Below are 26612 nucleotides of genomic sequence, written 5' to 3'. Positions count from 1 at the left end.
GGACACACAGGCTGCGTATCACCTTGGAATGTGCTCAGAAGGCCCTGGCCTTGACAGCTGACAGTAAAATCCCGGAGTCTTTTCTTTCCAGTGGAACAGGGGCAGAAGGCACTATTCAGTCTTCATCTTCTTTCCTTATGGCTTGGGCTCCTCTCCTCCTCCTCCTCCTCCTCCTCCTCCTCCCCTACCAGAAGCCACTTTACTCTCCAGAACCTCCCTGACCTCTCACCTCCAAATCCACCTTGGCTGGCTCTGCTGCCCCCCCCCCAAAGCCCTTCGGTCCTCACCACAGTCCCTAAGCCACCTCCCACCTAGGCTTGGCCAGTCCAAGGTAATAACTGCACCATCTTCCACGGTCTCCTTGGTGGCCTTGCTATCTTCCTCACAGCTGAAGTCTACAAAACCATACCCCTTGGAGGAGCTGGCTTCCCGCTCAGGGGCTATCCCTGCTCCCATAGAGCCATCAAACGATTCCTCTCAGGTCTCTTTGGGGGTTTCCTCACACAGACACTTGACAAACCAGATGGCTGACTTCTTGCATTAGGTGACCCTCTGGGTCCTTGCAGCTCCAATCTGATCAGTCTCTCTCAACTTCCTATTTATTTCAGGAGTTTAAGCTTCTTTAATGTCTTCAAATGAAGCAAATTCTATGAATGCAGAGCCTTTAGATTTGCCATTTTGGTTCTAAGCACTTTGATACAAGTTGTCCTCTGAGACAGGAGAGGTTGCTTAAATACAGTTTCTGACTCAGCACTCCAGATGCTGTTCTTCCTACCTCTGTAGTCCTGATTCTGATCTTTCTTCCCAGGGGAGTAGAGGGAAACAGAACACCCATCCATCTTTGTTCCCTGCTTTTCTTCAAAGATTTCCTCTGCATCAGCTTCTGTCTTAAGTTCCTGTAAGCAATCCCTTTACTATTTCCACCTTTGCTGAACAGTCTCATCTCAGTGGCATCCTCAAACACTTCTTTAATTCATCCTGAGTGACTTGGAAGGGAGATTCTGGGCCAAAAAGTTCCTTTCATCTTGATCTTTCTGTCTTTTCCTTTGGGTTTCTCTAATTTAATTTTGCTGCCAAAAACTTTTAAATCAGTCAGTTCCATGGCCTTTACTGGTCTTCAGGTGCTTGTAGGGCTCATATAAAACATAACTAGTCAGATAATGGGGGGAAGAAACGAAACAAGCAGGGAGTTTACACAAGACTCATAAAAAGCTACCTGAGTTAACAAAATGATAAAAAAATGTCATTGATCACTTTAGCAAAGAACTAGTCTATGAAACAGCTGCAAATAGAAATCCAGGAGATTAAAAATTATATGGTCAGCAGAGGTGACCAATGTGAGGACAAAATGAACACAGGGATGCTTTCAAAGATCATTACTTCCAGGCGCGGTGGCACATTCCTGTAATCCTAGCTCTCCAGAGGCTGAGGCAGGAGGACCATGAGTTCAAGGTGAGCCTGGACTACTCGGAGAGACTCTGACATGAAAAACACAAACAAACAAAAAAACCAATTACTCAGAGATAGTTACAACGCAACAAGAGAAAGAAAGAAACATGGACTCAACAGCTTCTACATGATGCAATTAAGACTAATCTAAGATTAACTGACATAAGAGAAAAATCAGAAGACAGCACGAAGGGCTTAACACACCTGTTCACAGACATAATAGTAAAAAGCTTTCCAAATATTAGGAGAGTTAAACATACAAATAAGTGAGACATGTGGAACTCCAAATAAACATGATCAAAAGAGAACCTCTCCATGTCAAAACACAGTTACCAGAAGTGTTAACACAGGATCAGAATTTTAAAAACTGTTAGAGAAAAGCAATGAATCATTTCTATAGGATATGTGGTAAGAATTACAGCAGACTTCTCAGTGCAAACCTTGAGGACCAGGAGAGCATGAAGTGAAGTGTTTCAAGCCCTAAAAGAGAACAACTTCCAACCTAGACTCATATTCTGCAAGGCTTTCTTTCAAAATCGTTGGAAAAAGAAGGTGTTTCCATGACAAAGAGCACCTCGAGAAATTCATGACCACAAAATAGATAACAAAAACTTCTCAAGGACACCCTGGGAAGAGACACCAACGAAGCCAAAGGTCTGGAGGAATGAATACACCAGGCAGAGAGAAGAGCTAGTAAGCAGGTGTGGGCGAGAAGGGGTCAGCAACAGGAAAATAACGCAGTGCCAGTGTTAGCTCTGGTGTCACCTTGAGTAAGAAACATCCAGCTCACTGGCCTCACACAGGTCTTGAGTGACTGCATGGATGTAATGAAAATGAAGACCCACCAAAGGGCTGGCAGCACGAATGCAACAGAAAGAGGAAAAGAGAAGGAAGCCTTGCCCGCTTCTTCAGAAGAGCTCCAGGCTTTGCCTTCGCCACTGGCGTCTGTTTCCTGGCTTCCTGATACAGACCCACACAAGACTCTGCAGTGAGCTTCAGCCCTTCCACGTTTGACGGGACCCTTCAGGTTTCCAGCGCACAGAAAGCCCTTGTGCACTCTTCCTCATCTCACTACCCAGGCAGTCATTCTAAGCCTACCTTAAAAATATCTCTTACATTAAATCTGCGTCTCTAGGGAGCACTGACTACGGATTTTGGTACCAGGACTTAGTCAGTGCTATAACGCTACCTGACCACGTGGTTTAGAAGCCTTTAGGACGAACTGGCTTGTGGAGGAGAATGAAAAGGTCTGGAGATGCCCTCTAGCAAAGCACCTTTAGAATGCTGCTAGGCAAGCTTGAAGGGAGATTCTGTCGGAACTCAAAAGAGCAGAATGTTGGCCGCAACGCAGCTAGGAAAAAGCAGGCTCAAGAGGTTTCCTTCTGGAGGAAGGGCTCCACTGGCCGTTGGACTCCAGACTGTGTGTGTTGCGCTTCAGAACAAAATTTGTCTACATTTTGTTCATGTCCAGAAACACTGAAAGAGATTGAGATTAAGGGCAATGGACCAATTAACCTGGTGGAAGAACAAGGCAGGGTAATGTTGAAGCAGCAGCATGGTTATTGTCGTAGGCTTTTGGCCTTAAGAATCAAGAGCAAAGGACCTAAGCACAATAACTTAGAGTCTTGAGTTTACCCAGAAAGGAAGCTCTGTCAAATTGGAGCATAGGAGAACTTGGTGGCAAAAACATTAACAATAAAAAGTCAAGTATTTTGGAATAGAACAATAGAAAAGACGGCCTGAAGGCATCACAAGAACCAGCAGGACTCCACCTTTTGCAGACCCAAAACTGTAAAGGTGAAAGAGAGGAGAGCCCTAGGGTACCATATTCCAGAATGGTGAGAGCCCAGGGAATTTGTTCCCCAGGACTGGGATCATAGTGTTCAGTGACCCAGGAACTGGATCCCTACGGTCAAGAGAGGGGGAAGCCTAGCTACCTCACAAGCTGGCAACAAAACCTGGCATGGCCCACATGGTACTGGTTTTAAGTATGTGCAAACTGTGAGACTTGGGGAGTCAGGAAGCCTTCCACCCCGGTTTCAGAAGGCCTGGGAGTCAGGCAGCGTGCCTCTGACAGGCCAGTGTGGGCAGCTGTGAGGGTGAAGCCAAAAGTGCAGCCGAGACCCCAGCAGGCTGGAGAAGCCAGGAACGTAATCACCTGTGGAAGCCACAGGAATGAGCAAAGCTAGTCCGAGAGAAAGGTGACGAGGGTCACAGAAGGGTTGCAACCACTGGCAGTGCTACAGCGGTAGGACCCATAAAACCTTGGAGTTCACATCTCACCACAGGTTGCCCAGGTCCTGCACATGGAACGAGGGGATTTAACGTTTCCATTGCTGGATTTTGGTCTTGCTTCAGTCCCATTCCTTCCTGTCCCCCTAGTTCTCCCTTTTATGATAGGAATGTTTACTTGAGCCATTGTATGTTGGAAGTGTTTAACTTTCTTTTCATTTTTACAAGGATTCACAACTAGGAATTTGCCTGAAATCTTGGAGGAGGATTTGGAGCTGGTGGTTTTTAGCAATGCGGAAACTGTTAGGACTTCAGCAACTCTCAGAGACAGACTAAATGCTTTATGAAGGAAGAGATGAAGGAAGAGATGCTCGTGAGTCTCTTGAGGATTAGAAGCTGAATTTTATGGCTTATAACTAGATGCCCCCCCCGCAGCCTCATGAGCTCAGAGCTGGGGAGTTTGGGAGGTGACTTGATCACAGGTGTGTGACCCTGGATCCTGGGTGTATGATGCTGGATTACTCCACTGACTGGATTAGGACAGTTCTGGGTATGAGTGGCACCAAGCAAAAAGCTTGTAGTCTGGATGAAATCAAAAGCAAAAGAAGAAGAAAGGCTGCTGCTTCCTGCCTGCCAGTCCATGAACCTGGCATCCTCTGCCATGCCAGCCCACCTTGGGGCCAGCTGACTGTGAGCTGAAATCTCTCCAGTGAACTAAAATACCTTCCCTCCTTTAACTTGTGAGTATCAGGTATTTTGTCCCAGCAGTGAGAAAGTAGTGAGTAAGACGGACAGGAATAAAGCAGTACCTTTCACTAATAATTCAGTGCTCCCAATTCCCCAATCAGAGTGGGGAGCGGGAAAGGAAAGAAGGGGTAAGGAAAAAAAAGATTAGAAAGAAAAATGAAAGCAAAGCTTTTGTAGATAAGGAAGGGAGGAATGGTTGAAGGGAGGGGAATAGGAAAAAGATAAGGAAGCAAGATACGTCAGGTACAGGCACAAGTTCCCTAGGATGTTATCACTGTGTGTCTAAAACATGCACCAATAATATTTTTAGAAGATACACACACAAAAAAATTCCCAATCAAAAGACGGACTTTGGCAGAATGAATCAAGAAACAAAACCCAATGATATGCAATATAGAAGAAAACTTGTAATCTTAACAGAAATACACACATTAAAAATCAAAGGATGGAAAACAGTACCCATGTAACAGGAACCACCACCACCCCACCAAAAAGAGTAGCTATTCTAATTTCAGACAAAGTAGATTTCAAGCTAAAACTGATCAGAAAAGGCAAAGAAAATCACTACATGTTAGTTAAGGGACCAGTTCAGGAAAAGATGACAATTATAAATATAGATGCACTGAACACCAGCATTCCCAACTTCATAAAGCAAACACTACTGAACATAAAACATTAGATAAACACCAAAATAACTACAATGGGGGATCGCAGTAACCCATTTCACAAAGAGTTCAACTAGACAAAAAAAGTCAACAAAATACAAGAGTTAACCAAACTTTCAGACAAATGGACATAGTAGGTATCTACAGAGTGTTTTACCCAATAACAGAATACATATTCTTCTCAGAAAGACGTGGAACTTTGTTGAAAATAAACCATATGCTTAAGTGAAGGCAAAAAAATTTGAAATTATCCCATGTAAATTATCAGATCATATTGTAATGAAACTAGAAATCCATTGCAAAAGAAACCACAAAAATTGTGCAAACACATAGAAATCAAACAATACTCTTGAAAATCAATGGGTCACAAAAGAAATTCAGAAAGAAATCAGTCACTTTCTGGAATCCAGGATAACGTCAATACTGGCACTTCTGGGACACAACGAAAGCAGCCCTAACAGGGAAGTTTGTAGTTTGGAATACCCATATCTGAAAATGGTCATTAATTTTAACTTGAAATCTTTTTTTTTTGTATTGGGGATGGAACTCATGACCTCACGCTGCCAGGCAGGCACATACACCACTGAGCTAAACCCGTGGCCCCACTTTGCCTTAAATTAGGATTTTTTTCTGGGATCCTATTGCATGGACACTGTTTTCCAATCTTCAATTTTTTATCTGCACATTTCTTTTTAGGTGAATAACTCAATGACACACCTCAAAATCCTAGAGAAACAAGAACAATCCAAATCCAAAGATAGTACATGAAAGTAAATTATAAACCTCACAGAAAAAAATTAATGAAATTGAAACTAAAAAACTATAAAGAATCAACGTATCAAAAAGCTGGTTCTTTGGAAGAATAAACAAAATAGATAAACCCCTAGCTAATCTTACCACAAAATGGAAAGAGTTCCAAATCCATGCAATTAGAAATGAAAAACTTGAAATCAAAACACTCTGCCAAAATCTAAATCATTAGTAACTATTTTGATAACCTGTCTTATAATAAAAAGGAGAATTCAGAAGAAATGGAGTAGATTCCTAGATACATATGACCTAACCAAAGCAGAGTCAAGAAGAGATAAAATAAAAAAGAATAAGGTAATACCAGGTAAAAGACTCAAAAAGTAATTCAAAAATACGCTACTAAGAAAAAACCAGGTCCCGAGCAGATTCACTCCCAAAATCAACAGCAGCTTCGGGGAAGACCTCACACCAATATTCCTCAAACTGCTTTCATGAAGTCCAAAGGAAGGAGCACTCCCAAAGCCATTCCTCAAAGCAGCATTACCCTGATTCCTACACTAGAAAAGGATCCAGCCAGAAGGGTAGCAACGTGTCCGTCTCTGGGATGAAAACTGGTGGTGAGCTCAAAAGACCCTGCCAAGCAGGAAGCAGCAAGTCACCAAACAGCTCACACGTGACCCAGTAGGATTCATCCCAGGGCTGCAGGGGCGGTTCACCACAGGTAAATCAATAAATATAATAGAACCCATAACAGGAGCCAGGGCAAAAATCACAGGATTCTCTCAATTCTTGCAGAGAAAAAAAAAAACCTTAAGCAAAAGCCAAAATTTCAGGGCTGGGGATTTAGCTCAGCGGCATAATCTCATCAGAGCTGTTCATGACAAATCATCAGTCAGCTCACAGTAAGGAGGCAGAAGCTGAAAGCTTTCCCTGTAAAGTCAGGAACAAGACAAGGGTGTCACTCTCACCGCTGCTTTTCAATACAGCTCTCAAAATATTAAGAACAATCAGGCAACAGGAAAAACAAAAAGGATACGTACAGGAAAAAAGTCAAATCATCACCATGTGTAGATGACATGATCCTCTACATGAAGATCCAAACACTCCACCAAAAGACTCCTAAAATGACCAAATTCAGTTGTGCAGTAGGATGCAAAGTCAGCCCCAGAAGGTCAACAGGGCCGCTGGACACCACTAAAGAACCCTTCACCACAGCATTAACACCTAGGAATTAACCTTGCCAGCAAAGTAGAAGGCCTCCACCATGAAACCTGCAGGAGTCTGAGGAAGGAGAGAAAGAGGTCATATGCTGTCGGGGAAAGGGTTAAGGGTAAGGCTCCGGCTGAGATGCAGGTGTGGGCTGAAATGACCTTGGCCCCGCCTTTCTGCAGGGAAACTGCTGTTTCCCCTGGGAAGGAAGGGTCGTGCACACACGGCCCTGAGTGCGCTCTGACAGTGTCCCGGGTTCCAGCCAGGCCCGGGACACTCTGCTCTGGGCCAGGCAGGCCGTGGGCACCAACCCACTTTTGTCTGAATGCCGTCCTTAGAAACTAACAAGCTGGGTGCAGTGCTGGTGTTTTCCCTGCGAAGGCCCTGGCTCATGCAAGAATGTTCCCCAGAGGATTCCCTTTCACCCTCGGTGCTGTCCCTGGCCTCGTGGTGTGGTGATGTGTTACTGCACTGTGCTCACATCTGCTGTACTTTTAAAATAAAGTTACTTTCCTCTACACAAAATCATGACATGGCTCTTCCCTGTTAGTTCAGATCCGAACCTCAACTTTCCGTGGCCACATATATGTGGCTCCTTCTGTTATGACATCAGAAAATGGAAAGACACTCCTTGTTCTGGATAGATAAAATCAATATAGTCAAAACTGTCATAGTTCCAAAAAAGACACAGAGACTTAACTCAACCCCAATCAAAATACCAATAGCATTCCACACAGAACTAGAAAAAAACAACTCTAAAATATGCACCTGGAAGAGACCCCAAACAGCAAGCACGATTCTGGCTAACAAGAACAAGAACAGGATGAGAGGCATCACAATTCCAGTCTTCAAGTTATATTACAAAACTACAAGTACAAAACAGCATGTTATTAAAGAAAAAAAGGCATGTGGACCAGTGGAGCACAACAGATACTGTAATCAGGGGCTGTGAGGAGAACAGTTAGAATCAGGACACAGAATTTATAATATTATTTATGATGGTCACCCAGAGTTAAACACAAGAAAGTGCAGGAAATCTGTCCACAACACTGAAGACCCAGAATATTCAGCCAAGGGACTAGATCCCACAGCAATGTCCTGCATGAGTCCAGATAAAAACCCAGAGCCCATGACAGTGCCTCTCACGAGTCCAACTAGAGGTCTAGAGCCCACGACAAGGACTTACACAGTCTGTTTTATGGATCTGCACTAGGAAGGCCCAAAGGTCAGTGATGGAAGCTAGAAGTCTATGCCAGCGGGGTGAAGGAGCTGTGCTGGTGGGTTGAGGGTTCTATGCAGGAGCCGAGAAGTCACACTCAAAACAAGGACCAGGGCTGCCCTGAAAAGCACCACGGCCGTCCTCAGCGACATGGAGGCCCCGAGCTCCTCCATCGATAAGAACAGTCTAGTACATACCAGAAAGCCAGCATGACAAGTTTGTCCTGGAGATTAAACAGCACACATCTTCCCCTCCACAGCCAGCAAGTGATGCTTGATGTAAGGACCAGAGCTCCCCAAAGTGAACCACAGCCACTCTCACCAACAAGGTCCCAAGCTCCTCTGATGACAATGGTCAGACTCACACTGGGGAAGCTAGTCATGACGAGCTCCTCCAGGAGAACCAATGGCTCAAAACAGCAACACTTAGAGAAACCCACAATGCCTACTCTCCTCCATGTCTCTATTTATGCTGGCAACTTCTGAGGTGGACCATCTACACTCAGCACCATGCTGATTTAATTAAGCTGGCATTAAAGTGACCATCAGTTTTAATCCATAACAATAGATGATGCAAAAGTAACTCCAAACATATTCAGCTACTTGATCTTTGACAAATGGTCTAAAAACAGACACTAGAAGACAGATGGTCTCATTAACAAATAATCCTGGGAAAATCAGCTATCCACACATGGAAGATTGACTCTGATCTGTATATCTCACCAGGTACTGAACTAAATATCAAAAGATCCAGATATGAAATCAAGGACTCTTACCTGGTGGAAGATGAAAACACAGCGTGGGCAAGGCCTTCCTGAACAGAGCCCTGGTTTACAAACAGTAACACCAAGAGTTAACAAATGAGATCACATCAAATGAAAAGTTCTGCACAGCAGAGGAACCAACCAAAAAAAGAGCCAACCTACAGAGTGGGAAGACTTCTGCTAGCTATTCCTCGGGCAGAAGACTAACATCTAGAATGCACAAAGAACTCAAACAAAAGAGATCGCCTCCAATAAAAGACCCAGTCAAAACATGGGCACCTGAAATAAACAGCCACTTCTCAGAAGAGGCACAAATGGCAATAAACCCATAAAAAAATGTTCAACATCTTTGGCCATTAGAGAAATGCAAAGTAGGAATGGTCATGGAGAAATCAGACAACGACAAAGGCGGCGAGGGCTGGGGTACCGGGGAGCCCTTTCTTCATCCTGGCGGAAACATAAACTAGTACAATCCTTAGGGAAATCCCTACAGAGATCTCAAGACGAAGTTTCATCTTCCCGGAAGAATTAAAGACGTCATATTACAATCACACATGCATACTTCTGTTTACACCAGCGCAATTCACAACACCTGAATCTTAAAACACGGCCTCTATGCCTGTCAACAGATGAGTAAAGGAAATGCGGTATTTATTCACAATGGGGCACTGCTGTGCTACAAGGACAGATGAACCGGAGTCATTTGTTAAAAACACAACAGATGCCCTCTGAGTTAGTGCATAAATCAGACACACAAGCATAAACGTTGTATTTCTCCTATGTAAGAAAACCAAAATATGAATAGGGAACAACGTAAAGGATAGAAAACGGGGGAAATAGATGGAGGATGGCACAGGAGGACAGGAGAAAAGTGCACCCGGAGGGAAGGGGAAGGAAAAGAGATAAAAGAATTGAGCTGTGTCACGGACACATGATGAATGTAACCATCGCCACAAACATGTACTGATAAATTTTGTTAATGTAAAGAGAAACTCCACTAAAAGCAACGGGATACAGAAAGAACTCTGAATACTCTCAGTGACGCAGGGGAAGGAAACTCCCGACCTACTGTATGTCTGGGACGAGTTCCCGTGCTCTAAAATCGAACAATGAATTTTAGGAACAACGGAGGCTAAGAGCGGAATTATTTATTGAGAGAAAGAAAGCTTCTGTCTGAGAGAGACAGGAGGGGTCCCGAGCAGATTGCCAGAGACTGTATTTTCTCAGGATTTTTTTGAGTAAAATCATGAGGTGAGGCGGGTCTAAAGTTGGGGGAAACTGGGAACTCGCAAGGTGGATGGGCGTGAGGGGGACAGAGCTGTGGTCAGCCAATCAGTTTAGCTGTTTGGGTAAAACTGACCAAATCAGGGACACACGGGGAAGCCAGTCACATCAGTGAGTCTTCCTACAGGGGACTGGGATGGTGACTCCTGGCTTCTCAAGATGATCCAGACTTATCCCCCAGGATTATACTTAGGGTGTGGTTGCATTTGTTTTGCTTTGTGTCCTGAGATGGTACCCACAGCAAGAGGTGTGTCTCCCCCAGAGCCATCAGATAGCTGGTCCTCTGTCTACCTATCATATTCTAACTAGCTCAGCTGGCTCTAGCATCAGCGCCACCATTTACCAACTATAGGCTTGAGGTCAAGTTTACCTTTCCAAAAATTAGTCTACTCAGCTGGGGGTGGGGCTGACAGGCCCATTCAACTGACACATGCATACTCACTCCGGAAAACGCAACACTAATGAAGACAACGCATAAAATTCACTGGAATACGAGCTGCTACCCAAGCAGAGCTCAGCAAACGCCACCCAGGAGTCCTCATCTCTGGCTGTGCTTTCCCCAGCTACAATTGTGTTTGAAATGATGTACCAGTTTGAGAGGTGCGATGAAGTCTCAGCTGCTCAAATGCTTTCTGTCACAGCATCATCTACTCAGGGCAGGAAGAGGATGTCACAGCGGATGAGACATCAGAATGAGTCTGGACTTGAGCGGCGCAGCTAAGCCACAAAACCAGAAGCGAAGCCATCAGCATCCCGAGAGAAGCTGACTGTGGTGTAATAGGCCTGGAATCCTAGCACTCCGAGAGGCTGAAGCAGGAGGATCTCAAATTCTCGGCCAGCCCGAGTTATACAGCAAGTTCAGAGTCAGCCTGACCTGAGGAAATCCTGTCTCAGAAATCCAAACGAAAGGCCGGGGCTGTGACTCAGCACCCAGTGCCCACCTGGCAAGCGCAAGGTTGTGAGTTCGAGTCCCTGTACCAAAAGAGAAGTAAGCATCAAGTTAACGTATGAGTTAATTAATTAGCCATCAGGAAATTCTGTATGGAAACAGGAAACTTTTTGATGTTTTATATCATTAACAACATTAAAAGAAAAACAATCATCATTTTTTCCAGAAGGTGATTTTGCAGGGGTGAGTTGACTGTAATCAGCTAGAAGGGTCACCCAGAGTTCCAGGCCAGCCTGCTGGTAGCCTGGGCTTGGACTACATAGAGAGAACCTGTCCCTGTCGTTAACAAAAAAAAAAAAAAAGAAAAAGAAAAAAAGAAAGGCCCCTCCCCAAACATAACACAAAGTACTTTTATAGAAATTCTCAGAAACCCAAAATGAGAAACAAGAGAATGGGAGGGAGGAAGGGAGAGACAGAGAAACAGAGAAAAGCCAGGGGTGGTAACACATGTGTGATATGCCAGCACTCAGGAGCCTGAGGCAGGAGGATCGATACAAACTCAAGGCCAGCCTGAACTGCATGGTGAGACCCTATCTCAAAAAAATAAAAAAATCAACCTCACAGAAGAATATGTGGTACCTTGGTTTATGAATGCTTTTGTTTGTGAACAATTTGGTTTGCAAACAAAACATTGGGAAAAATTTTGGTTCTGTTTGCAAAGCCTGCTTCAGGTGAACACAGCCACGGCCATCTTTTGCGAGACCACAAAGCAAATGAAGTCCTTGAACCGAGGTACCACTGTATAGGGAAACCAGACAATGACAGAAAATTTTGCTTGCATTACTGATAAGGATACAGACAACCAGGCAAAACCAGTCAGGTCCCAGACTGAAACTCCAAGTAACAGCACATCAAACACAGTACTTGAACAACTAGGAATAAATACAGGGTTGGCTGCGGAAAAAGTCCACGCAGGCAGGGCTGAGAAGTGCTTTCCCTTCAAAGGGCATAACTGTGGGGGACCCATGACTTTAAAACTTCATAAGACAAGGAGCTGAGGATTTCCCAAGGGTATGAACCCCAGCTTGGTTCCTACCCTGACCCCCAGAATTAAGTCTCTCAAAACTCCTGCAAAATGCAAACTGACAAAACCAATGAGTCTGCAGGAAAGAAGAGAGAGACATCGTTCTCATCCTGTCCCAACTCTTCACAAAAGGGGCACAGGGAGGCACCCCAAGGTGCCAGCCCCTCCTGTCCCAGCAGGGCAGGAACAGCAGCGCTCCTTGATGGGTCTGTCTGCTGTGAGGCTTAAGTGGATTAACGTGCATTAAGCACACTATTAATATTCCACTGCTGTGGTTTCTGTTTTCTGAGACAGGGTCTCACTACATGGCTCAGGCTGGCCTTGAACTTGCCGGAATCCTCCTGCCTCAGCCTCCTGATTGCTGGGATTACAGGTGTGTACTACCACACCTGTCCACTGCTTTTTAAAAATAACTTGAAATTTCTTATAACAAATCATTGAATTCCCACAATAATTTTGGAGTTGATTTGAATGCTTGCCTTGCCCATTCAAACATAGTATTCAAGGATTCCAACCCTTTCACATAAGCCTCCTTTTTAAAAACTGGGGTAGAAGAACCCAAAAAAGTTTGAGCTTCCATATCCAAGAGAAACAGGAAAAAAACAAACAGCCAGGGATTCACAAATTCCCACCGAACTTAAGAGCCAAGGGTGCCTGAGAACTGCTCCCGTCTTATCTCACGCTCCTTAGTTACCGTGATCACTACCCAGGTTGGAGGTACTCGGGCGCCTTCGCACTAAGCACGCACTAACCCGGCAACGCTGAGGCCGGCTCGTCCTGCCTCACAGCAGCTGATGCCGCCAGCTTACGCACAGATGGCAACCAAGAGGAGTTACACTTCGTGACAACACTCGAGAAACGTTTTCCAAAGAAACAAATGGTATGAAAAAAAGCCGAGATCCTGGAGAATAAACAAAGGTCAGTCTACTCCACAAAGTGACCCAAGAACCACAGAAAGGAAGCAACGAGCACAGCCACCTCTGTGCTCTCCATGGCAACGAAACAAACAAAACTGTATTTATCTGAGATTAAGAATCGGGAGATAATTCAGTTTATGTCTGTATCACTTTCAACACAGCACTGGACAGCACAGTAGCTGCCTTCTTCCGGCCTAAAACACTCCTCTACTGACAGGACTCTGAGGACTGCTCTCACCTCATACGGAGCAGTGCACTAGAATTACTATCAAAGGAACAGCTTCCTCAGTCTTGAAAGCACCAAGCTTCCAGGAACTCCCGAGTGTGTGCAGACGCTCCATCTCTGTGACCAGCGTCCCTCCTAGAAGTCACAGGTAGGACACATCACATTATTCCTACTTTTGTATCAGTCAAGTCATAAAATTGAGACTCCATAATATAAAATCTGGCCTCCCGGCCAGGTGTAATAACACACGCCTGTAATCTCAGCACTTGGGAGGCTGAGGCAGGAGGATCACCATGAGCTTGAGGTCTGCCTGGGCCTTGTACTGAGTTTAAGGCCAGCCTAAACTGCATAGCAAGAGCCTATCTCAAAATTAAAAACAAAAAACTCTGACCTCCAACATTTTCCTGACTTCTTCTACTTTATCAAACACACCAGCATTTTATTTGTAATTCTATTTAGCACAAAAGGTCATCAGTCACAAGTTTAATACCGCTATGGTTTGTGTTTGGTGCCCTGCCGAGCCTCATGCAGCCATTTAGAGGCGGCTGAATCCAGAGTTTGTGATAGGTTCATTGTCTAGTGCTGGGAGGAGCGGTGTGAGTGCTGCACCCACCCAGGGGCACAGCTGGCATACAGTACAGGGAGGGAAGGAGGCGTATTTCCCCACTCTTCGCCCTTTCACTTTTGCTGTTTGCATCCACCATGAACAGCTGCCCCTTAGCCATACCACCCCGACACCCCGCCACGGAGCCAGCTGAGTGTGGACTGAAACCTCGGCAAACTGTAAGATAAACAAACCTTTCCTTCTTTCATTTTGGGCATCATATATTTTGTCTCAACAGAGAAAAGTAACCAAGACAAATACTATGGCCTAAAATGATCCAAAAAATTGTTAAAGGACTCAATGTTCTGGCAAAAATCCTAAGAGAAACCCACTGTTTTTCTAAGTCCAATGCAACTATCTATACACTACTTTGCACCCAGGAAAGCAGACAGCTATACAGCGCAAAGTTACTGGGTAAGAGTAACATTTTAGGCGCACGTACACAAAAAGCCTGCAGAAATCACTGAAGATTACAAATTAAAATTGCAGAATTTAGGAGACAACCTGTTCAATGTCCACAGTAATAGTTTTTCTTTTGAGGTAGGCTCTATATCGTAATTTTTGAGATAGGCTGTATGATTTAGGTTGGATTTGAACTCAGTATGCAGCCCAGGCTGGCCTTGAGCTCACAGTGACTAACTCTCCAGCCTCAGACCCCTGACTGCTGACTCCTGATGACTCCTTCGAGTGCTGGGATCACAAACAGTGTGCCATCACTCCCAGCTGACCTTCACATTTTAAAACCTGAGGAGCTGGGCGTGGTGGTTCACACCTATAATCCCAGCATTCAGGAGGCTGAGACAGGAGGATCCTTGAAAATTTCAGCCATGGCTACAAAGCAAACTCAAGGCTAGCCTGAACTGTATATTGAGACCCTACCTCAAAAAGACTAACTAAATAAAAGCTGAGGAAAACAAACCTAAAAAATCTGATAACACATCTTTAAGGAATAAAGACTGATTAGTTCGCTTCAAGTGTTATGAAAGACTGGTATACAATTTCTTCCTCCAAACAAAATTCCTGTGATCATCAGCTCATATGAGACAAGGCATAAAAACACTGAACTCCATCCTGGCATTGGAAATTACTCCTCTTGAGCATCCTTTCTGCTTAAAAATCTAAGCCTCCAGCTAGATGATGGTGCACATCTGTACACCCAGCACACAGCAGGCTGAGGCAGGAGGTTCACACAACTTCAAGACCAGCCTGGCCTACGCAGCAAGTTCAAGGACAGCCCAAACTACTTGGAGACCCTGACTCAAAAATAGAAAACAAACTCTGTCTCTAACTAAGCCAATTTATTTCCTTACAAGGATTCACCCGTGCTGCTGGCCATATAAACACCCTCAGAGAGGCACAACCCAGGGACGGCCACAGAGACCACACAAGGTCATGGTGACGACAGCGATGAACATCTTTCCCATGAAGATCCGTGTGGGCCTCCATCCTGGAGACTGCAGCCAGGGTGTCAAACACAGCACACGCTCTACTGCTGAGCTAGACGCCCAGTGTACACGTATAGACAGACGGTCACACCATGGCTTTTACGACAAGTTAAACATTATTCACTGCCAGTAAGTACGTCTGTCCCTGAGGCTCATGTTGCCGATTTTTTATTGGTAAACACGCAAAGCCAGGTGTGATGGTGCACACCACCCCTCATCCTAGCACTCTGGGAGGCTGAGGCAGGAGGACAGAAGGCTCAGGTTGGGCAGCTTAGTAACCTAGTGAGACCCAAGGTCCAAAAACACCTTTTGGGCTGGGGATCTAGCTCAGCAGCACAGCACCCGCCTGGCAAGCATGAGGTCATGAGTTCAACTCCCAGAACCAAAAAGAAATTTGTTAAAGGGTTGGGAATGTAGATCAGTGTGAAGGCCCTGGTGAATTCCCCAGGATCACCAAACAAACAAGCGAAACTAAATTAAGCTTTATCTCAGACATTATTGATAAAATAACTTTTATTCATCTACTGTAAGTCATTTTCAAATGTAAGACTCATCACATAACCCACCCCACTGCCAAAGCACACATCTTTAAATTTCTCTGCTTTAGCAAACTATACAACAAAATAAGAAACGAGCCAAAGAAAATGAAAACACGAACACGAGGATCTGACTTTTAGATAACCGTCTCCACACGGAGACTGACTCCAGGCACATCCCAAACCTCCCCAAGCAGGCGGCCGGGCGGCACAGCACACAGTCAACACTGCTCCCACGCCGCGGGTCACGGCCTCGCGTTTCCTTCTGAAAAGCCAGTGAAGCACACGGCTTCCCTCCCCAGGCATCTGCTTCCCGAAGGCAGGTCTGAGTCTGAATGTTCTCAGGTCAGCACTTCAATAGACATTTCCCTCACCTCTTCCAAGGGTGACAGTGTGAGACAGCAGGCGAGCCTGCTGTAACCCCGGCGCTGCCGCCGGGTCACACTGTGGGTCAAGGCCAGTAGTACGGACTATGTAGCAAGACTTCCTCCAAAAAGCCAAACAAACAAGCAAAAACATTATAAAAGGGCTGAAGGGGTAGCTCAGGGCAGAGGCGCTGAGTTCCATCCCTACACCACCAAAAGAGAAGGGACGAAGTACCAACACGCGGTGCAACAAGAATGAACCCTGAAAACGGCCCACAAGGGTGTGAGTCCACTTCTTCAGGGCAGGCACATCCCCCAGGTCCTCCAGCCAGCAGCCACCAGCCAGCAGCCGGGCAGGAAGCAGGGGGGTGGGCACACGGCATGAGGAAGCACGCACGGCCACCGCCGCTGGCCTGAGGCGCCCGACGAGCTCCGGACTGCTGAGAACCCCTGTGTAACACAAAGGGACGCGGCTGTCCCGTCAGGGTTCACTGCTACAACAAATGCAGCTTGTTCAGGCACCCAATTAAAAACCTCTTCATTTATTACAAGCATTTTCAAAATCAAGCCTCTTACATAGTACTGAATTCTTAAACTTTTCTGTTTATCAGGAATTGTCTACGGCCATACCAGCCTGAACACGCCCGATCTCGTCTATTTATCAGGAATTCCCAAAAAACTCTTAGCACCCCCTTTGCAATGTTTAGTCTACCCAGTAATGTCTAAAATAACTCAAAATCACGCACTGCCGAGCACACTGTCATCTCGGCACACTGGGGGACTGAGGCAGAGGATGGAAAGTTTGAGCCAGCCGGGGTAATTAACCCAAGTGAAAAATAAAAAGTGGCTGGGAGATAGCTCAGTGCAAAGGCCCGGGGTCCAATCCCAGTGTTGCAAAAAATAAAATCAATTATAAAACAATTCAAGTGCATTTAGTTTTGGTTTGATTTGGTTTCATTTGCGACAGGTCTCCTATGCAGCCCAGGCTTCAGACTCGCAAAGATCCTCCTCCTCACCTCTTGAGTACTGGGATGACAGGTGTGTGCCACCACATCCGGCCTCACGTGCATTTTAAAATGGACAGGCACTTGATTAAATTTACCTACCCATTCTGCAGGATTATTTGGGGTAAAACATGTTTCTTTCTTTTCTTCTCGAGACAGGGGCATGTTATATAGTTCAGGCTGGCCTTCAACTCAGTATGTAAACCACACTGGCTTTGAACTCAGAGAGATCCGCCTTCCTCAGCCTCCGCAGTGCCAGGGTTACAGATGTGCGCCACCAGGTCCGGCTGGCTCTGTTTATTTCTAATGAACAAGATCAGCAAAAAATGTAAAGCTTCTAGACTGCAAACCTGACTGATTCGCCCAGGCGCTCGTGAGCCTCTCCTAACACTATTTATTCAACAGAGCAAAGCAGCAGATGATAAAGCCCTGCTGAGTGCAGTGGCAGGCTACCCACTCCTCTCACCTCCAGTCCGACAGGAAGTACACTCTGCTGAGCGGCTGCCAGATCACACCAGCTTCAGTTCATCTAGCTGAGGCTGCGCTGGCTCGGACTGGAGAGGGCTCTCCCTGTCCAGACACCATGTCATTTATCAACATAAGCAGCAGTTTGCAATCGATTTCAGTTTAAAATCAGAACCTTTACTCAAGACCAGGTCTGGTGGTACACACCCATCATCCTAGCACTGAGGGAGACCACCACAAGCTTGGAGCCAGCCTGGGCTACATAGTGAGTTCAAGGCCAGCCTGGAAAACATAACAAGACCTTGTTTCAAAAAAAAAAAATACACCAAAAAATAAAAACACAAAAACTGGGCCGGGGATTTAGCTCAGTAGCTTAAGCGCCTGCCTGGCAAGCCCAAGGTTGTGAGTTTAGACCCTGGTACCCAAAAAAACCCAAAAAACCCTTTACTCAGGGCTGACACAAACCAGGTCATGAGCCAGGTGCCTTATATTATCATTACTTAAGTCTCAGTACAATGGACAGACAGGCTAAGCGCTTGTGCGGGGCCACAATCCCACGGCATTGCAAAGCAAGGCTCTAAACAAATACTTGTAAGACGAAAATCAAGTCTGCCAGAACATTGCCAGGATGCCAAGCACTCGTATTATCTCTTTAATATGTCTTCTAAAAGTGTAGCAAATGGAACAAAAAAGTGCTTGCTGGGCGTAGTGATGCATACCTGTCACTCCAGCACTTGGGAGGCTGAAGCAGGAGGATGATCATGAGTTCAAGGACAACCTGAACTACAAAGTGAGACCCTGTCTCAAAAAACAAATAAAAATAGAGTATTAACATGTCAAGGTCAAAGAAGTTCCAAAGGACACGGCTGGGGTAAGAAATCAAATTCAGTTCATCAGTGATTATTTACAAGAGCTATAAGAGGCACTTAAAACAGTGTTAGAACACACACAGCTCAAACCACCTCCTCCCCACAAAATACAAGGGCTCTCATGCTGGGCGTGGTAGCGCACACCTGTGATACCAACACTCAGAAGGCTGAGGAGGGAGGATCGCCATATCATAGAGGAGTTCAAGGTCAGCCCGGACTCTGTTTTCCAGGAGTGAAGCCCCTGCTCTGTTTTCCAGGCCGGCCTTGAATTCCTGGCTCAAGTGATCTCCTCTCAGTCTCCCCCTAGGTAGCACTACACCCACCGGCCGCCACGCCTGACTCTCAAATCTGTTTTCTTTTGCTGGGGGTGGGGGGTGTAAAACTGAAAAATCCCTATGGGTTTTTCTCTTGAGGGCCTTGTTTGACAGGAAGGTCCACGCTTTGGTTGTATGCAGTAACCACTGCCCATAAATACTGAATGCAGATTGCCATGAAGAAAACAAAAGTGCCCACTGGTGAATTCCGTCCTGCGTGCATCGCTGTGAACACACAGCCCTGGAAGGCCACTTCAGGAAGATACTTCCTGTGTTCCAGAGAGGACTTAAGCCATTAGGCCCTCTATGACGCTTCTGAATGTGTTGGGTTTTAAATATCAACAGGGTAATTTGAGAAAAAACAGGAGCAGTCAGCATTAAAGCTAGTTTACCATTAACAATAAGTGAACCAATTAATAGGTCTGTGTTTACCCGGTTAGGTTATGTCAGCTGGAAAGCTGGAAGGAAACTGGTTTTAACTCCCGTACAACCTGGCATGACAACATCACTTTGCAGAAAAAGAGCTGATGCCAGTATGAAGCAGGCATTCCCCCTTTAAACTCTTTAAGACATTTTAAATTGCTCCTTTTTTTTTGTACCGGGGATCCAACTCACGACTGCATGCTTGCAAGACAGGCACTTATGCCCCTGAGCTAAATCCCAGCCCCAAGCTGTTCCCTCTTTACAACTCTCTGCATACTGATTTCATGATTTTGACCCAGGCTGTGTCCTGAAGGGCTTTTAAACAAGGGTTTTAAACAAGTCACGCAGCTCCCAAGTGCCAGGTACCACCCGAATCTCATTCCGTACTCAGAGCCACCTTGCAAGATGGGAAACAGAAGCTTTGGGAAACAAGAAGGCCCTGAGGTCACAGGGGAGCAGAGGAGCAGAGCCAGCTCACACTCAGACTGTCACGCTCCACAGTGCTAAATGGCCATCATTTCCTTAAACGGAAAAAAAATCTTTCCTTTTTTTTTTTTTTTTTGGTCTTTTTCCTTTTTTATCAGTACCGGGGATTGAACTCAAGACTTCCTGCTTGCAAGGCAGGCGTCTATGCCGCTGAGCTAAATCCCCAGCTAACAACAGTATCAAAGAAAATGACCTGGGTCGGAGCTAAGATCCCTACGGATTAAAGTTTTATGATAACATAATCTGAGAGCAGAAAAACCTGGGTAAAATAACAATTTTGAGTTTAAAATGTTTAGTTCCTCCAATAGTGGTGTCAACCTTTTAAAAAGTCCTGGGAAGGCCTGTGTGAAAGAGAACAAAAACATTACAGCCGAGCCTGTGATCCTGGTGGTGCACGCCTGCAATCCCAGCACTGGAGAGGCTGAGGCAAGAGGATCACTGTGAGTCTGAGACCAACCTGAGCCACACAGCAAGACCCTGTCTCAGAAACCAAAGCAGAATAAATAAAATTTTGAGACAAGCTCTCAGTAAGTTGCCCTGGCTGGCCTCAGCCTGCAGCCCTCCGGCCTCAGCCTCTGAAGCAGCTGTGATGATGAGGGCCCCACCACAGTTGGGGCAGAAGATGAGCTGACAGGGTCACAAGCGGCAGGAAGCCGAGGGCCAAGGGCAGGCAGCGCCTGTGCCCCGCACTGCCCCCTCACCCTTTACCGTCAGCTCACCCCTTCTTCCACGCTCCCCCAGACCGCCAAGACCCTCGCTGTGCTCTCTGCTCTCCCCGTGGACCTGTCCCTCCACCTCCACCTCCCCACCCCAGCCTCTCCCTGCACCTCCTTCTCTGTCCATCCGAGGGCTTCGCCTGCACCCACCTAGCCCACCTGTTTGTTCCTCAACGCTCCTCCCCCCAGTGCATCTGCTGACCTCTGCCACCCTAAACATGAACAACTCTCCCCTGCAAATTCTGCCTCGGGCCACCTTTCCGCCATCTGCGTCCCCACCCTTGTCCTGAGCAAACTCCGTATCTGCCAGTGTGTGTCCGTCTGTCCATCCGTCCCCTCTAAGGCAGGACCATTTGACTTTGGCCTCCAGCGTCGTCCTGACACTGTCCTTTCCTGCGCCCCCTGCCTCTATGGGTCTGAAATGGCTGCAGTTATCAGGACTCAGCACTGCGGGGTCTCGTGCTGGGAACTGAGCTCCTGCTGGCCACCTGTGGCTGTGGCCTGGGCCCTCCACTCTGACCGCTTCTCCCCCTTGCCAGGCCTTTCCGAGAGCTACTTTTGTTTCTTTAGCTCTGCACCCAGCAACTCCACCTGGCTGTTTCACAAACGTGTCAAGCTGAACTTGCCCCCTGTCCTTACTGTCCCACTAGATCCTCTCTAGAGCAAAGCCAGAACCTAACACACCAGCTACTGTTTCCCCACCTCTCAGCCAATCACCTTCTCCATGCTAATGTAATTTAAAACCCAAACATGAACCAGGCATGGTGGCACACAATTGTAACCCCAGCACTCAGGAGACTGAGGCAGAAGGTTCAGGCTCAAGGCCAGCTTGATGAGTCCAAGGCCAGCCTGAACTGCATAGTGAAGCCCTGTCTCAAAAGATTAAAAAATTTTACTCAAGAAAATAGAAACTGTTGGAACATGAGACAATATGTTCTATACTACACTGAGCGATACGTAGGGTCTCCCTTTATATCAATTTCAAATAGAATGCATTTTAATTAAATCATGATCAAGGACAGACTCTTCAATATATAAAGAAGTTCCAGTTTTACAAAACAATGAGCTAGACTCCAATCATTTTTTTCTATGTAAACAACTAAAATCACTGAGTCACTATGGAAAACAAATTCTCCCAAGTCACAAAGAGCTAACACAGTGAGCATTACTCAGCCAAACTGCGAGGGAAAATGTGGAGCCCAGAGGAAGTCAGCACTGAACTTTTCCCGAGACAGGGTCTCTCTATGCAGTCCAGGCTGGCCCGGAGCTCACAGCAATCCTCCTGCTTCAGCCTCCAGAGTGCTGGGGTTGCAGGTGTGTGCCACCATGATCCGGTGGAATTAATTTTGAAAGGGGTCTGAGGGTACTGGAAAGACAGGGCCTGACTACAAGCAAAGTGAAAAATGGAAAGCTATTCTCAGACCAAGTCACATCACAGGCTGTTGGCCAGCACTGAGCCTGAGCTTGACTGGGCCCTGCCCAAAAGACAGCTGTCTGGAGCCTGAAGAACAGAGAAAGAGACTGCGGGGCACCAGGCACCTGACAGAAGGGACTGTGCTGAGTCCAGCTCTAGGCCAGGCAGCACGAGCTCGCTGGTCAACAGCACAACCTGGCTGGAGGGACCACCAAAGATGGCCAAGCTGCACTGACAGTTAATTTCTTCCTTTTGATGACTTTCAAGGCTTCATAAAAATTATTACTTTTATGTGGTTTTGAGACAGGGTCTTGCTGTGCAGCTCAGACTGGCTTTGAACTCATTTTGCAGACTAGGTTAGCCTGGAACTCAAAGTAATCCTCCTGCCTCAGCTTCCCAAATGCCTGGATTACAGGCACATGCCATCATGCCTGGCTAAAATGTTACCATTAAGGAAATCTTGATGAAGGGTTTATAGAAAAATCTACAGTATCTTTGTAACCCTTCTATAAAGCTAAAGCTTCTTCTAAGGAAAAAGTACTTCAAAGCACTTTATGATAGGATTATTAAAAAATAAAAACTACAGAATATAGAAAAGCCAAACACACGTATTCCTAGCTTTTTTCATTTATTAGACCCTCAATTATCTCAGAGCACTTTGGCGATCTTTGAAGCATATTTTAAGCACTTTTCTTTGTGCAAGAGCTGCAGGTTTCATTCTACTCTTTAAATTCAAATTCACTGTCTGCTGTTCCTCCTGCTTTGGACTGTAACCACGGAGAAAAGTGAGAAGCACTGCACTGTCCCATAGTGAGGACTGAGTCACTGGATGAAGACGTGAGAAAGCAGGGAGAAACGCTGGGAAGCTCTGAACACTTCCTCCAGGACCATCCCAGGAGCCCCTGCCATCGCGTCCGTGCGCTGCTGCGGCAGGCGGCACAGGGGTGGAAACGTGCGGTCATCAGGCCTGCGTGCCCTTAGTGCTCCTCTCACGGGTGTACCTTTTAATTTTTCCCTTAGGAAGTATTTGAAAGTACTAAATAAAGCCAGATGTGGTGGCTCACGCCTGTAATCCCAGCACTCGGGAGGCTGAGGCGGGAGGATCGTTGCGAGTTCGAGACCAGCCTGGGCTACAAAGTGAGCTCAAAGCCAGCCTGAACTGCATAGCGAGACCCCGTCTCAAAAAGACAAAATAAATAAATAAATAAATAAAGTACTAAGTAAACAGAAACCGCAACGCGCACGGGACGGACCTCTCAGGGCTTGGTCTTGTTTTTAGCTTAGGTTTTAGTGTATGTGCTACCAAAGTAAGCACATGTGAGCTTATTCTGCCTCAACATTTTCTAATTAACTGAAAGGCACTTGTGATTCCTCTTCTACTGCAGCCTCGCTCCCTCATTTTTGGTGTGTGTAGGTTGTACTATAAAAAGAAAGGAGACAGAAAAGAATACGAAATTATAGGAGATAGCCAAAGTTACCATTCAGAGCCAGCAAATCAGCCTAAGCCAAATAGTGTTATTCAAAATGCCTGTGGTGGGGTCCCTAACGGTCACCTTGTGACACCCAGCGGAACTGAGTCAGCGCGGTGCTGGCGTGGAAGGAAGGGCACCTGAGGATCCTTGCCCACAGCACAGGAGGAGAGCTGGAGGGGAAGACTGCTGTGGATTCTCCTGGAGGAGCTCAGCACGCTGGTTCCCTGATATGAACACAGCTGTTCTCATCCTCAGAGGAGCTGGGGTCCTCGCCGTCACCGAGGATGGCTGCGGCTCTCTTTGGGGGAGCTCTGGTCCTTACCTTGAGTATCACTTCCTGGCTCCACTGCAGACCCCTCGCCTGCTGCCACAGCTCCTTCACCTCGCTGGGGCAGATTTTCTAGCTCCCACCGCTGTGCTTTGAGCCTTCCCAGTGAGGTCCTTGGTACAGACTCACATATGACAGTGTCGTGGGCTCTAGGCCTCCAGCTGGAGCCATGCCAGACACTGCCATGGGCTCCACGCCCTCGGCTGCATGCTTTGGTCTCTAGTGGGGGGACAGATTTCCCACACTCTTTCGCATTTGACGCTCTGAATAAACATTATAAAATAATGCTATAAATTATGGGTCCTGTGTTGTCTTTTTTTCATTTGTATATCCTGACTAAACAATGATTCTATCTTTTTTTAGGTTTTGGTTTGGTTTTGGTTTGCTCAGACAAGTTCTCACTATGCAATTCAGGCTGGCCTGGAGCTCACTATGCAGCCCAGGCTAGTTTTGGTTGGTTTTCTGAGACAGGGTCTCACTATGCAGTTCAGGGCAGATTTTGAACTTATTATGTAGCTCAGGATGACCTCAAACTCAAAGTAATCCTGCTGCCTCTGCCTCCCGAGTGCTGGGATTACAAACAAGCACCACCATGCCCACAAAATAAACACCTTTGGGGAACAATTCTCCTGGACTAGAAAAGCACACGAAGGTAGGGACAGGCGCTCCAGCCTCCATTTCCATCCCAGGCTCCTGCCAGCCTCCACCCCATCGCAGCGCCCTCCCACTATGTGCTGACTTGGCTCCGGCTTTGTCTTGCACAGCTGCCCTGAACCTCCACCCGGGCTGGCTGGTGGACAGCAATTCTAGCATCAAGATGCCGTCCCTGCGCGTCACCCATCTCCCGGAAAGTGTGCGGGAGAACTATAACAGGCACCGGGATAGCCACGGTGAGGATCCCAGGTTGCTCCCAATGAGACCCTCCTGTGACAGGCGGTGCAGTGACCCTGTCCTCTCTGCCCTTAGCACAAAGAGCGGGGAGAAATTCTGCCAGGCCCATTGTCTCAGAAGGCGGGCGGGTTTCTGTTGTCTTCCTGTCTGCTATCAGTACTAATGTCATGGTCTGATGCCATCGCTTTACAGTCGTCAATATCCAAAAGCAGGAGCCGTCATCTTTTTAGGGTGTGGCGTGATGTTTGAGCCAGGGTCTCCCTATGTGGTTCAGGCTGGCCTCGAACTCATGGTGATCCTCCTGCCTCAGCCTCCCAAGTGCAGGGATCACAGGCGTGCACCACCACACCCAGCTAGAGTCTGTTTCTTCTGCAAGTCTTTCACGCTGGTCATGGGAAAGGCATTTTCAGATTCTCTGCTGTTTTTCAGTTATGTGTATAACAGCATTACAGATGTGCCCCGAATGTTGGCTCACATTTCCTTTTTTACTATCCAAACTCATCCCCATAATGAATTCACAGCTAATCTAAAATATGTATTTTGCGGACTAGGGATTCAGCTCAGTGGTATAAGCACCTGCTTGGCAAATGAAAGGTCGTAAGTTCCATCCCCAGCACCAGAAATAAAATAAAATATATATTTGGGGGTTTGTTGGTTGTTTTTGTTTTCTGAGACAGGATCTCCCTGTGTAGGTAGGCTAGACTTGAATTCACCATCTAGCTCAGGCTGGCCTTCAATCATGGTCAGCCTCCTGCCTTAGCCTCCAAATGCTGGATGCATCATGCTCAACTGCTCTGAAATTTTAAAAGAAAATGTTTAAAACGAAACATCTGCTTTTACAGAGGGTCACCACCCACATGGATTAATAGAGTCAAATGATGAGTAACTGCATATCTTTTTTTTTGAGAAATGGTCTCACTCTGTAGTTCAGGCTGGCCTTGAACTCACTGTGTGGCCTCAAACTTGAGGCCATGTTTCTCTGCCTCCCAAGTGCTGGGATTACAGGTGTGAGGCACCATGCCCAGCGAGCAATTATATAGCTCATCCTTGGTGCGTACAGGAAAATAAAAAAATTAAACCTCAGTTTTTAAAACTGAAAAAGTCCAGGACACAGTGAATAACATGTAGGTGAGACTAGAATCCAACTTCACAAAATTAATTTTTAAAATATACTTAAAACAATTTTTAAGACCTACAGGGATAGAGATTGTACCAAGATTTTTTATGTTGACTCGTAACATGGAAAGAATCATGAAGCAGGAAATACTAATAAAACCCAGCTTGAATGTTACTCAGAAGTGCAGCAAAACGAAAACCAACTCAGCCTGCCAAGCAGATATAACCGAAATGGACTTACAAGGAAAACACAGGCTTTTGGTGGTGGTTGTTGAGGAAAAATGACTACAAACCTTGAAGACTTCAGATCCTTTTTTGCTTTTACAAAAGCATGCTCACTAAAGAGGAAAAAAAAGTCAAAATTACAGACTTTTCGAGAAATCAATCAGAAACACAAAAGCAAATATTAGAAAGTTTTCCAGAAAGCCTGGGCCCAAAAATGTAACCAACCACCCATCAAGTACCAAAATACTTAAAAAACATAACGAGGAGATACTTGTTCCTAATCCATTGCATTTTAAGCCAGACTACTGTGTGGATTCAATTGCATTTAACCGAAGTGTATGCTACCTTATATTCTCTTTCGGTTTGTTTTTTGTTTTAACTTTTTAAGACAGGGTCTCACTATGTAGTCTAGGTTGGACTTTAAATTCAGTATGTGGAAAAAAAAATTCAGTATGTGGTCCCTCACACATCCCTCAACCTTTCAGAAATTCTCCGGCCTCAGTCT

General features: G+C 46.0%; 1 protein-coding gene across 10 annotated transcripts in view; it reads right to left on the bottom strand.

Moving 5' to 3' along the window:
- Shld2 (shieldin complex subunit 2) overlaps window positions 1–26612 on the bottom strand; it is a 97864-nt gene that overhangs the window by 66972 nt on the left and 4280 nt on the right. For 8 of the 10 annotated variants that reach the window (XR_010042225.1, XR_010042224.1, XM_023563492.2 and 5 more), the window contains one exon: window positions 26176–26220. The exons of 1 other annotated variant lie outside the window; for it this stretch is intronic. The gene's annotated coding sequence lies outside the window, so the exon portion shown is untranslated. Of the gene's footprint in view, window positions 1–26123; window positions 26144–26175; window positions 26221–26612 lie in introns of those variants that run through there. One more of the 10 variants, XM_063233744.1, reaches the window with a different exon arrangement.

The sequence above is a fragment of the Cavia porcellus genome, unplaced genomic scaffold, assembly GCF_034190915.1.
Source record: "Cavia porcellus strain 051 isolate PalLab524CR breed Dunkin Hartley unplaced genomic scaffold, mCavPor4.1 scaffold_23, whole genome shotgun sequence".
Lineage (NCBI taxonomy): Eukaryota > Metazoa > Chordata > Mammalia > Rodentia > Caviidae > Cavia > Cavia porcellus.
This window is presented reverse-complemented; position numbering and strand designations above follow the sequence as displayed.